Consider the following 13,283-nt stretch of genomic DNA (forward strand, 5'->3'; position numbering starts at 1 on the left):
TACCTGCGGGTGTCGCTGTTGGGCAGTGTTCCTTAAGAAATACGAGTGACTTGCGTTCTTTTTAATGTCATAATTTGTAATATTTGTGTTGTTTTATATGTAATATGGATTATTTTCTCATCCTATTTTTTGAGGAGGCACTGCCTCCCTTGCCTCCTCGGAGGAAACGCCCATGATATAAATGTATTCATATATGTAATCAGCTTTTCTTTTCTTTTTTTTTTTTTTTTTAATTTTACTCGCATAACTGCAGGCTCTGAAAAGGCAATTTTTTCCATGGTTATCATAACACAACACAACAAACAGTCACTACACAATCAAATGCGAAGATAAATGACATGTATTCGTTTATAAATCAAAAGATTTGAAAAAATACAAACTCAAATTGATGTTTATTAAGAAAAGCACCGAACAGTTAATGGACTTTCATGGAGGTGTTGTGGATATGCAGTTGCAAATATTCAGGTGTAAATGCCATAGTTAGAATAGCTACTTGAAATCCGAAATCCATTCATGGCTTTTACAATTAAGTAACCAGGTGACAAAAGGTCTAACAGTCTACATACTAGAAACAGCAGACTAACTTAAAATTGTTCTGTTTATATAACGTGTATCATACAGTATATAATGTGCAGTACAGAATTCTATATCACAATAATGAAAAATTAAAGTTACTTTCCCAGTTTCAATTCAGTTTGTGCCTTTGATGACTTATTACTTCCTCTGATAGCTGAGAAAATGACGATATCTTAATATGATATTACAAAGATTAATATGGAAAAAATTACAAACATAAATACATACATAACATTTTCTTGGGTATTACTAATATTCTGTAAGAACTCTTAGACTGCTGACTTAAGATGCTTTAGAAAGTACATATAACCATTCTATTTTAATGCCTTTTATTGCTTTTATTTTTAAAAACACACATTGTTCTAAACATGTTTATTGGTCACACTCCACCCAAGGCATCTTTTTATTTTTTTATTTTTTTTATTTAAAATTTGTATTTCCAACCACAAATATTTCATGTGTGTTAACTTACTGAAATTCAACTTGATTTATTATCTCTCTCCAGGAGGGGAGCAGCATGAAAGAGACAGGGAGAACTCAAAAAAAAAAAAAAAAAAAAAAAAAAAAACATGGTACAATTAGATCATATTCAAGTAGCTCTATATGCAATCAAACAATCCAAACACTGTTGTCATGACACATACAGAAACAGCTGCCTTAAATTTTCAATACAATATCATCATGAAAAAAATAAGAGCATTTCCTTACACTATACTGTAAATACCAGAAACTAAGCTATTACACAAAAACATTCAGTAGCACTTCAATTTACAGTCCTGTTCACCATGTACTACGTACTTATTACAGTAATTGCAATAACTGCTTAATAACTACGTACTAACCATGAACCTACCCCTAAACCTAACCTTAACCCATTGATTACCTTATATTACTCAGTAACATATCATGTGAAAACAATAAACAGCAGCATAAAATAGCAGCATAAAATAGCAGCAAATTGTTTATAAAAAAGAGACATACAGTATAAAAACATGTTTTGTAAATTGTAAATGTTAATAAAATATTAAGTGAAAGTAATCATTTGTTAACATGATGAAATGTAACCATGTTATCGTGTGAAAACACTGGACAGCAGCATAGAATAGCAGCAAATTGTTTTTATAAAAGGGACATATGTAAACATTTTATATTCATTATGCTAAGCTGCCTGTCAGACATCTGATATTTAGACCTGAGAGTATACTGCGTCACTGTTAATCAGGATTGGAGCTGAACGCTACAGGACAGTGGACTTCGATGGCCTGAGTTGCCAATCCCTGATTTATATACATTAGCTTGCCTATACTCTTCTGCAACACTCAAAAGTATGTATTTTTTCTTCACCAAAACGTACATATTTTTAGGTCATAGTATAAGTAGATGAATTGGGACGCAGCATAGTAATCCTGAAGACATTAAGGGTGCGTTCACACTTGCTATGTTTGGTTCGCTTAAAACGAACCCTGGTGCGATTGCTCTGTTAGTGCGGTTCATTTGAACATATGTGAACGCTGCCATCCGAACCCTGGTGCGCACCAAACAAGCGGACCGAGACCGCTGAGAAGATGGGTCTCGGTCCGCTTCCAAACAAACTCTGGTGCGGTTCAAATGATATATGAACGCAACACGGACCAAAGACATGTAAACGAACCAAAAACAGGAAGACGAGACCCTAAAAAGGACAGAATCCTCACGCATATCGTTTTTTTTTTCATCATAGTCGCGAGTTTGCCCATGACAGGCATCAGACGCGCGTCACCCACGCAGCAGATCGTTTGTGTGACGGATGGATTCCCGCCGCTGTTTTGACTCCTTTACACATTTTATTAGCTCTTCACGGGTTCCCAGCTGGCCAAAATACCATCATATGCAGGCTACACACACACAAAACACGCACATTTACCTCAGCACACAGTGTTGTTTTGGATGTTCGGTAAGTTGGCAATACGTCATAAAATCCGACCAATCAGGTTGTGAACGTATCCCTATGCCTTTAGGTTCGGTATCTTTTTGTTCGGTAATAAAATTGCCAATCTGAACGCTAATCGGACCAGGACTAAATGTTTTTTTTTCTTCTTTGGTCCCGACCAAACGAACCAAACGAACCGAACTACAAGTGTGAACGCACCCTAAATTGCTTGTTCAGGTGTTTGATTAGGGTTGGAGCTAAACCAAAGCCACTGGAAGGCAAGCATGCAACCTTTAGCCAAAAAAGCATAACGGCTAATGCTAACGCTCCACCTTTGGCGGTACTCAGGAAAGGAGACCAGAGGCTGTTTTTTGAATGGATGTCAACAGATGAGAGGCTTCACTATGCTGATTAAACAGCTTTTGTGGAGAAATAGCTAATCATTTAATTAATCGACAGCCTGTTTGCTAATCTTCAGCATGTTTTGCACTAAACAATACTTTTGTTGGGAACTATATGTATATTTTAGCTTGATAAAAATTTATTTTTTAAAGAGAAGGCAGACTAGGGAAAGTTGCGACTGATGTCACTACCATTACACGATAGGCTAAGAGGTACCGCAAGTGATTAAGTTAGCATTACACTTTCTCCAATGGTAAGAGATACAGACCCTTTTATCTCCCTATAATATACAATCTCTGGCTAAACTCTGCAGGAAAGTGGACCTTGAGGGCCAGAGTTGAGAACCCCTGCTCTAGCCCAGAGGAAAATGAACCCAACAGTATCATTTAGAAAATTAATAGGGAGGGGAGTTTCATCTTTAGAGGGTCACTGCTGTTTTGATTCCTGATATACGCATATAAAACAAAATATACATTCATGGTGTTTTGTTCTTGGCATTGACTACCGTTCTGGGGCAGTTGAAACTTCAGCTCAAAGGTAACCTTTGCATTCCTGAACAAAACATATAGAGCAATTATGTAAATAAATTGAATTGATTTTACAAAAACAAGATGTATTTCTAAACTTCATGAGACCTGTTCCTGCAGTTTAAGGCTGGAATACACTACACGACTTTTAAAATCAGAACAGATCTTAAAACACTAGGCATCGTACATTTGCTAACTTTGTAAATAGTTACAGAAGAAAAACTGGGCATCATACGCTAAAGCCGGGGACACACTTAACGTTTGTAAGGCCGATTATAAATGTAATTTGATACTTACGACCATCATGCCTGTGGTAGATTTTCCCCTACGCACCTGACTTAAGTCTACCTGTTTACCTGGGGCGTCTCCTAATCGACACCCGAGCGTCTACTGGCGACACTCAATAAAATACCTGATCACCCGGGGGCATCTCCTAATCAACACCCAATAATATTTATACTCTAGCACTGCGTCTACTTGTCGACAACTGGCTTCAAGTCGGTCAATGTCTTGACCCTTTTAAACCTAGTGCTCCCTAACTTGCTGCGCAGCAATAACCAGATAGACTCCAGACTATGCCTTAGAATATGCTTTATTTACGGCCGGAGGACCTTGTATCAATCAAAGAGAATCCCACCAGCAAGAAGAATACAACAGTTTATATAGGATAGGAGCATGGTAAAGCATTCTACAATATGATTGGTTCTTCATATGTCAAACCCTTCTGTTACTAGGTAAAGCAAGTGTTTCATGTGTGTAGTTTGTTGGTTACTCAATATCATCGGGCTACTATATTTAGATGGTTGTCTAGCTGTCCCTAAGTTTCATTTCCCCTTTTCTTATATTTGGACATAATTCAGACACACACTGACTTGGGCCCATGCAAGGTTTGAGGACATTTAGGTTTCAAAAGCATATAAATCTTTTTCCTTGCAGGAATAACAAATGTTAGTTATGATTAATTAAAAAATTCCATCACATGCCCAAATGTGCCAAATCAGAGTCAGTTGCATTTAGTCAGTGTTTACAGTTTTACAAATTCTGTGTGTAAATAATCTGCTTCAGTTGAAGGAAACAGTCTTTGGGCCCTATTTTAATGATCTAAGCACATGGTCTAAAGCGCACGGTGCAGGTGTGCTTAGGGCATGTCTGAATCCCCCTTTTGCTAGTTTAACGACGGAAAAAATGGTCGGGGCGTCCGGCGCATGGTCTAAAAGGGTTGTCCCTATTCTCTTAATGAGTAATGGGTTTTTGGGTGTAACATGAAATAAACCAATCAGAATCTCATCTCCCATTCAAAATATCAAACATGTTTGATATCCTCTGACTGGATGTAAATTGGGGCAAAAATGTAGTGTATTCCAGTAGTGTCATGTAGTGTATTCCAGCCTTTAGAAATACAAATAAAATCTGGTTGAAAGAGATGTACAATTAGAGAGAAATCACATAACACATAAACTTAACACACATAAACACATAAAATTAATAAATGTCAGTGGATTTCATGATTAAAAGCACAAAATCTGCATTGATTAATGATAAGTTAGTCACATGGCTATTCATGATGGAATGTGCCAGCAGCAAGACTGATTTTCTCATCATGCTGGAATCAATTGATGATTGCAGATAAAACCATTCAAAGACATACAAAACCCATTTAAACTAAAGAAACAAGCCAAAAAGAAGTACTGACAGCTGTCAAACTTTAACCTGGTTCCCTTTTGATACTACACTCGTACCGTGTTGAACGTCTTATTATACATAAGACAAGACGCATATGGGGAAAACTCCTTTTCTCCAATTTCTGAAGCCTTTTTCATTCACACAGTGAAAACTGCACGGCCATTGGTTCGTGGAGTTAAAGTAAACTAACCAATGAGGCGCAGTGGAGCTGCACGAGCCAATGGTGAGCGAGCCCGCCAAAAGGAGCGGTATCGGGTTATATAAGCGGCCGTCTCACCATGGCAAATCGATTCATTCTCCTTCAGCTACGCAGATATCATCTCTTCGCTTGATCTACGAGACTTGAAGCCGTCTTCACCTGCAAGCAGCTGGAATTCGCCACTGATCAGCTCGCCGCTTTGCAGCAGTTTGATCAGCTCGCTCTCCCTGCTCAATGCTCTTTATTCTGCTCGCCGTTCTCTAGCTGCCACCGCACACGAGCAGCCTGCAGCTCTGTATAGCTCGCCGCTCTGCCAGCTCGCCGCTCACTGCCGCTCTCGTGCAGCTCTGATCAACGCGCCGCTTCTCAACAGCCAGGTCAGTTCGCCGTCCTCAAGCAGCTCTGTTACCACGCCGCTCTCAAGCAGCCTGGTCAGCGCTTCACTCCTGAGCCGCCTGCAGCGTCGAGCGCGTGCATTACAGTGTATCCTTCTGCAATTGGTATAAATATAAGAGCTAATTTTTTAAAATGACGAGCACAGTGAGTGCGTGCGATGTCTGGGAAAGTCCCAGTGCGTTTTCACTACTCACAGCGCTCAGCTGAATATGACATGATGTTCTTCCCTGACTCAGGCGAGACTCATGGTATATATATTCACCCTAAAAGAGCACATTTTCCGGCGTTCGTTGCAAAATGCTGAATCTCTGAGCGTGTCACTTGCCGGCCACACCCCCACAAGCCGTGTTCATTGAGAAAGGCGCGAGAGTGAGCTCAATGCTGACAGCACTTAGCTGAATATGACATGACGCTCTCCCCTGACTCAGGTGAGACTCTTGGGATATATTCACTCAAACAGCGTATTTCTCCAGCATTTGTTGTAAAATGCCTAATCTCTGAGCGTGTTGTTTGCCGTCCACACCCCACGAGCCGCGTTCATTGAGGGCGCGTGCTCCCACTACAAGAGCACGAAAACGAGATCAATGCTGACAGCGCTCAGCTGAATATGACATGACGCTCTTCCCTGACTCAGGTGAGACTCATGGTATATATTAACACTGAAAGAGCATATCTCTCTGGTGTTTGTTACTAAATGCCAAACCTCTGAGTGCTTCGCTTGCCGGCCCCGCCCCCGCAAGCCACGTTCATTGAGGCCGCGTGCTCTCACGATAAGAGCGCTAGAACGAGCTCAATGCTGACAGCGCTCAGCTGAGTATGACATGATTCTCTCGCCTGACTCAGGTGAGACTCATGGAATATATTAATTCTGAGAAAGCAGATTTCTCTGGTGTTTGTTGTTAAATGCAGAATCACTGAGCGCTTCGCTTGGCGGCCCTGCCCCGCAAGCCACATTCACTGACCCAAACAGCCTTGTATGTGTTCCCAGTCACCCCGTTCAATTCCGGGTTCTGGGAAAATGTGTTTATTGCACTCAAAGGGCCTGTTCTAGCGCCCAAGTGTATAACCGCTGTGGCAATGGACTGAAGAATACACACACTCGAAAAAGAGAGCAAAATTCCTCTTCCACCCCGTGAGTGCACCACAATCCCTCATAGTGACTCAGTGCTAGAACCAATCCAGCCCCTTGCCACGTGCGCCGAGGCCTGGCAGGCCATCCCCGGAGTGTCAACTTGGGTGCTGAATACAGTAAAATGAGGCTATGTACTCCAATTCACTCAACGGGCCCCGTTATTCAACGGTGTGGTCCAAACCTCTGTGGAAAACAAGGACGTGCACATCCTGCATTCCAAGGTGAACACCATGCTGGCAAAAGGAGCCATAGAAGTGGTTCCTCCAGCACTGAGCGAGTCAAGCATCTACAGCAGGTACTTCCTCGTTCCCAAAAAAGGACCGCGGCCTCAGACCCATCCTCGATCTCAGACATCTGAACAGGGCCCTGATAAAGCGCTCATTCAGAATGATCACTTTGAAGCAGATCTTCCCACAAATCTGCCCGGGAGACTGGTTCTTTACCCTGGATCTCGGAGGAGGAGCTAATATCTCACAGATCCATCATCCTCAACCTCTTAGAGTGCTTGGGGCTCAGGGTCAATTTTCCCAACAGCTTGTTATCTCCCAGCCAACGTGTCTCGTTCCTGGGGATAATTGTAGACTCGACCCGCATGAGGGCCATGGTCTCGCCAGAATGATCTCTGGCCATTCAGCAGCTTGTGGAAACTTTTACGCCCAGGGTTTTTCTGCCGCTTAGAGTGTTTCAGAAGATGCTAGGTCTAATGAGCTTGGCATCTCCAGCCCTGCAGCTAGGCCTGCTTCACATGCGCCCGCTGCAGTTCTGGCTGAAACCATGGGTCCTGTCCCAAGCCTGGTGACATGGTCGCTGCCCACTCAAGGTGAACCAGGCGTGTGTCACAACCCTGGCCCCTTGGAAGAAACCCTGCTGGTTCGAGCAGGGTGTGGCAATCGGGACGAGGAACAAGAGGAAGGTCGTCTTCACAGATTCCTCCAAAATGGGTTGGGGAGCTCTGTGCGACAACCATCCGGCCTTCGGACACTTGGAATGGCCCGGAAAGCGAGCTTCATATCAACCGTCTGGAAATGATGGTGGAATATCAAGCTCTCCAAACATCCTTCCTCTCCTGGTGGGACACCATGGCTTGGTCAGATCAGACAACATGACGTGGTGTCCTTAATAAATCACCAGGGCGGGCTCTCTTTAAAGCCCCTTTTCACTCTAGCGAAAACCATCCTAGAGTGGGCCCAATGCAACCTGCTCTCACTGAGAGCAACACATGTACAGGCCGTTCTGAACACAGGGGCAGACATGTTGTCCCGTAACAACCTTCCCTCTGAGGAATGATCGCTCCACCTCTGCACAGTTCAGAAAATTTGGGAAGTCTTCGGGAAGGCAGAAGTCGACCTCTTTGCCTCAGAAGACAATTATCACTGCCCAATATATTTCTCAAAAACCAGAGATGCGCTGGCCCACGACTGGCCCAGCCTCCTCCTTTATGCTTTTCCCCCGATCGCTCTGATTCCCCAGGTTATCAGACGAATCAGGGAGGGTGCTCACAAGGTCCTCCTGGTGGCTCCTCTGTAGAGGACCCAACCATGGTTCTCAGACCTGTCTCAGTTATCGCCCATGGAGCCATGGCCGATTCCTCTGAGACTAGACCTCCTCTCACAAGCGAGAGGAACGATATGGTACCTCAGACCCGAGCTGTGGGATCTTCATGTGTGGTTTCTCAATGGGAGCCTGCCAGCCTCCCTGAGAATGTCTTAAACTCTATCTCACAAGCTAGAGCTCCGTCAACAAGACGTCTCTACTCCCTTAAATGGTCCGTCTTTGCCGCCTGGTGCACAGCCCGAGGCGAGGACCCATTGACTTGTGACATATCCCAGATATTGTCCTTCCTTCAATACTTAATGGATAGAGGCCGTACTCCCTCTACCCTTAATGTCTATGTCGCAGCTATAAGCAGCCCCTCATGCTCCTATAGCAGGGCAGTCGATAGGGAGAAACTACCTTGTTTCACTTCCTGAAAGGGTCCAAGAGTTTGAATCTTCCTCGCCCCCCTCACGGTTCCTACCTGGGACCTATCTGTGGTTCTTAGGGGCCTTAAGGGCCCTCCCTTTGAACCAATCCAGACTGACGACTTACGACCCTTGTCGCTAGAAACCACCCTACTGCTAGCTTTAGTATCAGGGGATCTGCAGGCGCTCTCGGTGAGCCCCTCTTGTCTTGAATTCGGGCCTAACGACTCCAAGGTCATCCTGAAACCAAGAGATGGATATGTCCCGAAGGTCCTATCCACTCTCTTCAGGGCGCAGATGGTCGTTCTCTCCGCTCTTCCTCCTTCCCAGGATGAACAGGAGTTGAACCTACTCTGTCCTGTCAGGGCCCTGAGCACTTACATTGACCGTTCCGCCTCTTTTCGTCAGGTGGAGCATCTTTTTGTCTGCTTCAGTGGCCGCACAAAAGTTCTTCCGGTCACGAAGCCCAGGCTTTCCAGATCGATAGTCAACGCTATAGCACTCGCTTACTCCTCTTTAGGCCTTCAATGCCCTTTAGGGTCCTGTGGCGTTTCCGTCGCCGACATCTGTGCGGCGGCTGGCTGGGCCTCGCCGTCCACATTTGTCCAGATTATAAAACCTGACGTTCCTGCGCTTCAGACGCAGGTCCTTTTCTGCATAAGCCTCACTGCTGTGGCCAGCTTATGGTTTTCCGTTATGACCCCGACCATGTCCGGGTGTAACTATATTCTGTGCCCCCTATATGCACGCTGGTGCCTTGGCTTAGGGGCTTGAGAGGATGACTACAGTGTTTTCAGCCTCGTTGCCTGGGCTATCCTGTCCTATGCGCCCTTTTCAAGTGCTCTGCCCCGATGCTCGGTCATCCCCCTGTGTAGCACGGCGTGATGGAATATCGTCCCCATATGCGTCTTGTCTTATGTATAATAAGACGTTCGACGCAGTACGAGTGTAGTATTGAAAGGGAACATACTCGGTTACTAACGTAACCTTGGTTCCCTTAGATATGGAATGAGTACTGCGTACTTTGCCACGCTACTCGCGAGACACCTCGTGTGTCGCTTCAGTCGAATTAAATCTATTTGCCATGGTGAGACGGCCACTTATATAGCTCGATACCGCCCTTTTTGGCGGGCTCGAGTGGGCTCGCCCACCATTGGCTTGCGCGGCTCTGCCGTGCCGTCATTTGTTCGTTTACTTTAACTCCACGAACCAATGGCCGTGCAGTTTTCACTGCGTGAATGAAAAAGGCTTCAGAAATTGGAGAAAAGGAGTTTTATCCATATGCGTCTTGTCTTATGTTTAATAAGACATTCGACACAGTACTCGTTCCGTATCTAAGGGAACCGAGGTTGTGTTAGTAACCGAGTACATTTTCCCTGAAAATTTCCCATTCAGTGGGAACACTGAATTAGACTACATTAGCGAAAACTGATTAGAGACAACATATAGTGCACAAAAAGAGTGTACCTGAATGTGTTTATTCTGGAACTGCACAAACAAGACCTCAAATGAGAAGAATTGTATATTTCAACGAGCTGCAGAAAAGAAAACAAGATCTTGTACACAGCAGAGGGAGAGGTGATTTTCTATATATTTTTCTATATATTAGCTCAGTTCCACAATTGAGGCTGCATTCACACTGCGAGGCTTAATGCACAGATCTGGGGTGCACTTCTTGAAAGCATCCTGAATTAAGTTATTCGTATAGACTATTGGTGGCAATGGTTCTACAGTCTACTTAGATTTATGATGCTTTTGGGAAACGCATCCCTGATTTTTTACATTGGCCTGTTTAAATTCATTTTAGACATGACTGGTATCCGATATCTATGTTTACATAAATCCTGCCCACATAATTCTATTGGTGATCGCTTTACTATGCAACATGGTTGACCCTCAGGTTTTGAATGGCCATAAAATTATTTCTATAATTCACATTTGGTGGTACCATGATACTTGCCAGCATGGATAAGTTAAAAGTTGATGTTTGCAGCGCAAAATTTGACTGAATGGATATAAATAACAGTAATTTTCATTTATTATAAAATGGATAGTTCCGGTCCTTGATTCGGATTGGTTGAGCCGCGTTCGAAGCCATTGTAAATACAAACATACACCAAATAAATATTAAAATAAATATTTTTATGGACTAACCATTTTATTTTTATTTCAATAAGCCCCCTAAAGTTGTGGTTTACTGTAAATTTAGAACAGCTAAGCAATGTGCCTAACAACGCCCCTTATCTGTTCTAAATTCACTGTAAACCACAGCTTTTTGGGGCTTATTGCTTTATTTTATGTGGTTCGTTTAGATCTAGAATTCTGAAGTCAATTAAAAGGTTATACTTTATTTTAAGGTGATCTTGTTACATTGTACTTAATCAAATAAGTACTAAGTAATATTAATTAACTACAATAGAGTTACAGATAGATTTTGGTTTAGTTACTTAAAAAAATAGCAGAAGTACATCGCATATGCTTGAAAACAAACCACTAGGTAGTGTGCATGTGTCAAAATCTTTCTGTGCTCATGGAAATGGAGTGGAACATGGAAAATGAAGTATAGGAGGGTTAGTACCACAGAGAGAGGGAGAGAGAGGGTGAAAAAATCCACATTCAAACCAAAATATCGGACTTCCTGTTGGTCAGAGCTAATGACTGTAAATTAGAAAGTTGTCCGGTTTAATGAGAACAATATGTGTAATATGTGTTGTGACTGTAGGTTAAACTAACCCCCCACTTTTTTCCAAAGGTGGCGCTATAGAGGCCCTCCTTCCTGCCCGTTTCTGAGGCTTTGCCCATGTCTACTGGATGACAATCCTTACATATGAGTCGAGGTTCGTGCAATTTGAAGCATGCTAAGTGTCTCAAACCCATCCAAAAAAAATATTTAAATTTGATCTGTTGCTATGGCAACAGTGTTTGTAAAATATTAAAAATCTTTTTACAGGTCTACATTCGTCATGTCTTGACATTATTCTAATGAAGTTTGAAGCAAATTGGGTAAAAATTAGAGAGTGATCTTAAAGCATTTTGAAAGTAACGCACTTCTTGCTGTCAGTTGGTGGCGCTATAACTTTGACTCACAATAGTCACATCCATGTGATCAGCCTCCTACAACGAACACACTGCTGAAGTTTCATAAAAAACAATCAACATATGCAGAGGTTATAACACATTTCCTGTTTCCCTTTTCTTGCCATAAATTTGTTGCCTCGCCAAGGCCAAACCGTTTGAGATATCAAAAATCCGCTAGCAATTTTACATCCTCAGTGTCTTGGCTTCATGCTGACCGAGTTTGGTGGTGATCGGATTAATCGCCTAGGAGGAGTATATCAAATTCCAGAGCATGTGTTTTTCAAACAACCCATAATAGCTGACTTCCTGTTGAGCTGGCATATAACTTAGAGCATGAAAGTTGTTAGGCCCAATGAGGTCTATATATGTACTGAGTTTTATACTTATATGTGCAAGTGTGTTTGATATACAGACCAGGCTGCAGATTCCAATATGTGTGCCAATTTTCACGAGTTTTTGGACATGTTAAGGCCCCCAAAAAGCCCCAGATGACGGAAAAAAAATTATTCTCCATAGAAAAACAAAAGGGCCCTGCGCCTGAGTAGCTTGGGCCCTAATAATCCTTAGGGGATCAAGAGGGCCCTGCGCCATCAGTGGCTTGGGTGGCTATCAACAATAGGGCCTTCGCCTTCGGCCCTAATAATCGGAGCAATTCCAATAGGGTTCTCACACCATCGGTAAGCCCTAAAAACAGTACAAATCATACTGTCTGGTATGCAGCACACAACAATTTGGAACTGAGCTTTTTTGCTCCACATATTTAGATTTACACTAAGGGTGTGTTCACACTTGTAGTTCTGTTCTCTTGGTTCTTTTGGTCTAGACCAAAAAAAGAAAATTATACATTTAGTCCTGGTTCACTTAGAGTTCACACTGTCATTTTTAACACTAAACCTAAAAATACAAATTGAAAAAATGGCTTTTTAGACATATTTTGTGAATGAACTTGCCGAACATCCTAACCAATGCTGTGTGCTGGGCTAAATGTGCTCATTTTAGGTATGTACATATGAGGGCATTTTTACTGAAGAGCTTATAAACTGTGTAAAGGAGTCAAAAAAGCTCATCGAATTCCTCAGTTATACACACAAATGAAGATCTGCTGCAAGAAGACGATTACGACTTTAATCAAACAAAACCTGCCAAGTGTGAACACACCCTTAATCTGTCCATAACAAATATTATCAGAAAACATTTCAGGTCTGACCTTCTGTTGGAGTTTTTCCTGAAGACTTCTGTTGTTTCCAGTGGTTTCCAAATTAAATGTTCCATTGAAGGTTTGTGAATCTGAACAGTCAATGTTTGCATCCTGATCCAGATTATTATGCGTCTCTGTAGAACAATAATGTCTGTTATTTAAAATACATTCTATAGGCCTACTGCATCTTTAATGCAAACTTGGAAATTAGACAATATTTTT

At 42.5% G+C, this 13,283-nt stretch overlaps 1 long non-coding RNA gene across 8 annotated transcripts in view; it reads right to left on the bottom strand.

Annotated features, from left to right (window-relative positions):
* Positions 1-373: 373 nt before the first annotated feature.
* The window catches only part of LOC127495615 (uncharacterized), a 33,904-nt gene continuing 20,994 nt past the window's right edge, over positions 374-13,283 (bottom strand). For all 8 annotated transcript variants that reach the window (XR_007925146.1, XR_007925143.1, XR_007925144.1 and 5 more), the window contains 3 exons: positions 13,071-13,195; positions 10,253-10,320; positions 374-3,439 (listed from right to left, as the gene is read on the bottom strand). This is a non-coding gene — a long non-coding RNA (uncharacterized LOC127495615). The remainder of the gene's footprint in view (positions 3,440-10,252; positions 10,321-13,070; positions 13,196-13,283) is intronic.

The sequence above is a fragment of the Ctenopharyngodon idella genome, chromosome 15, assembly GCF_019924925.1.
Source record: "Ctenopharyngodon idella isolate HZGC_01 chromosome 15, HZGC01, whole genome shotgun sequence".
Classification (NCBI taxonomy): Eukaryota; Metazoa; Chordata; class Actinopteri; order Cypriniformes; family Xenocyprididae; genus Ctenopharyngodon; species Ctenopharyngodon idella.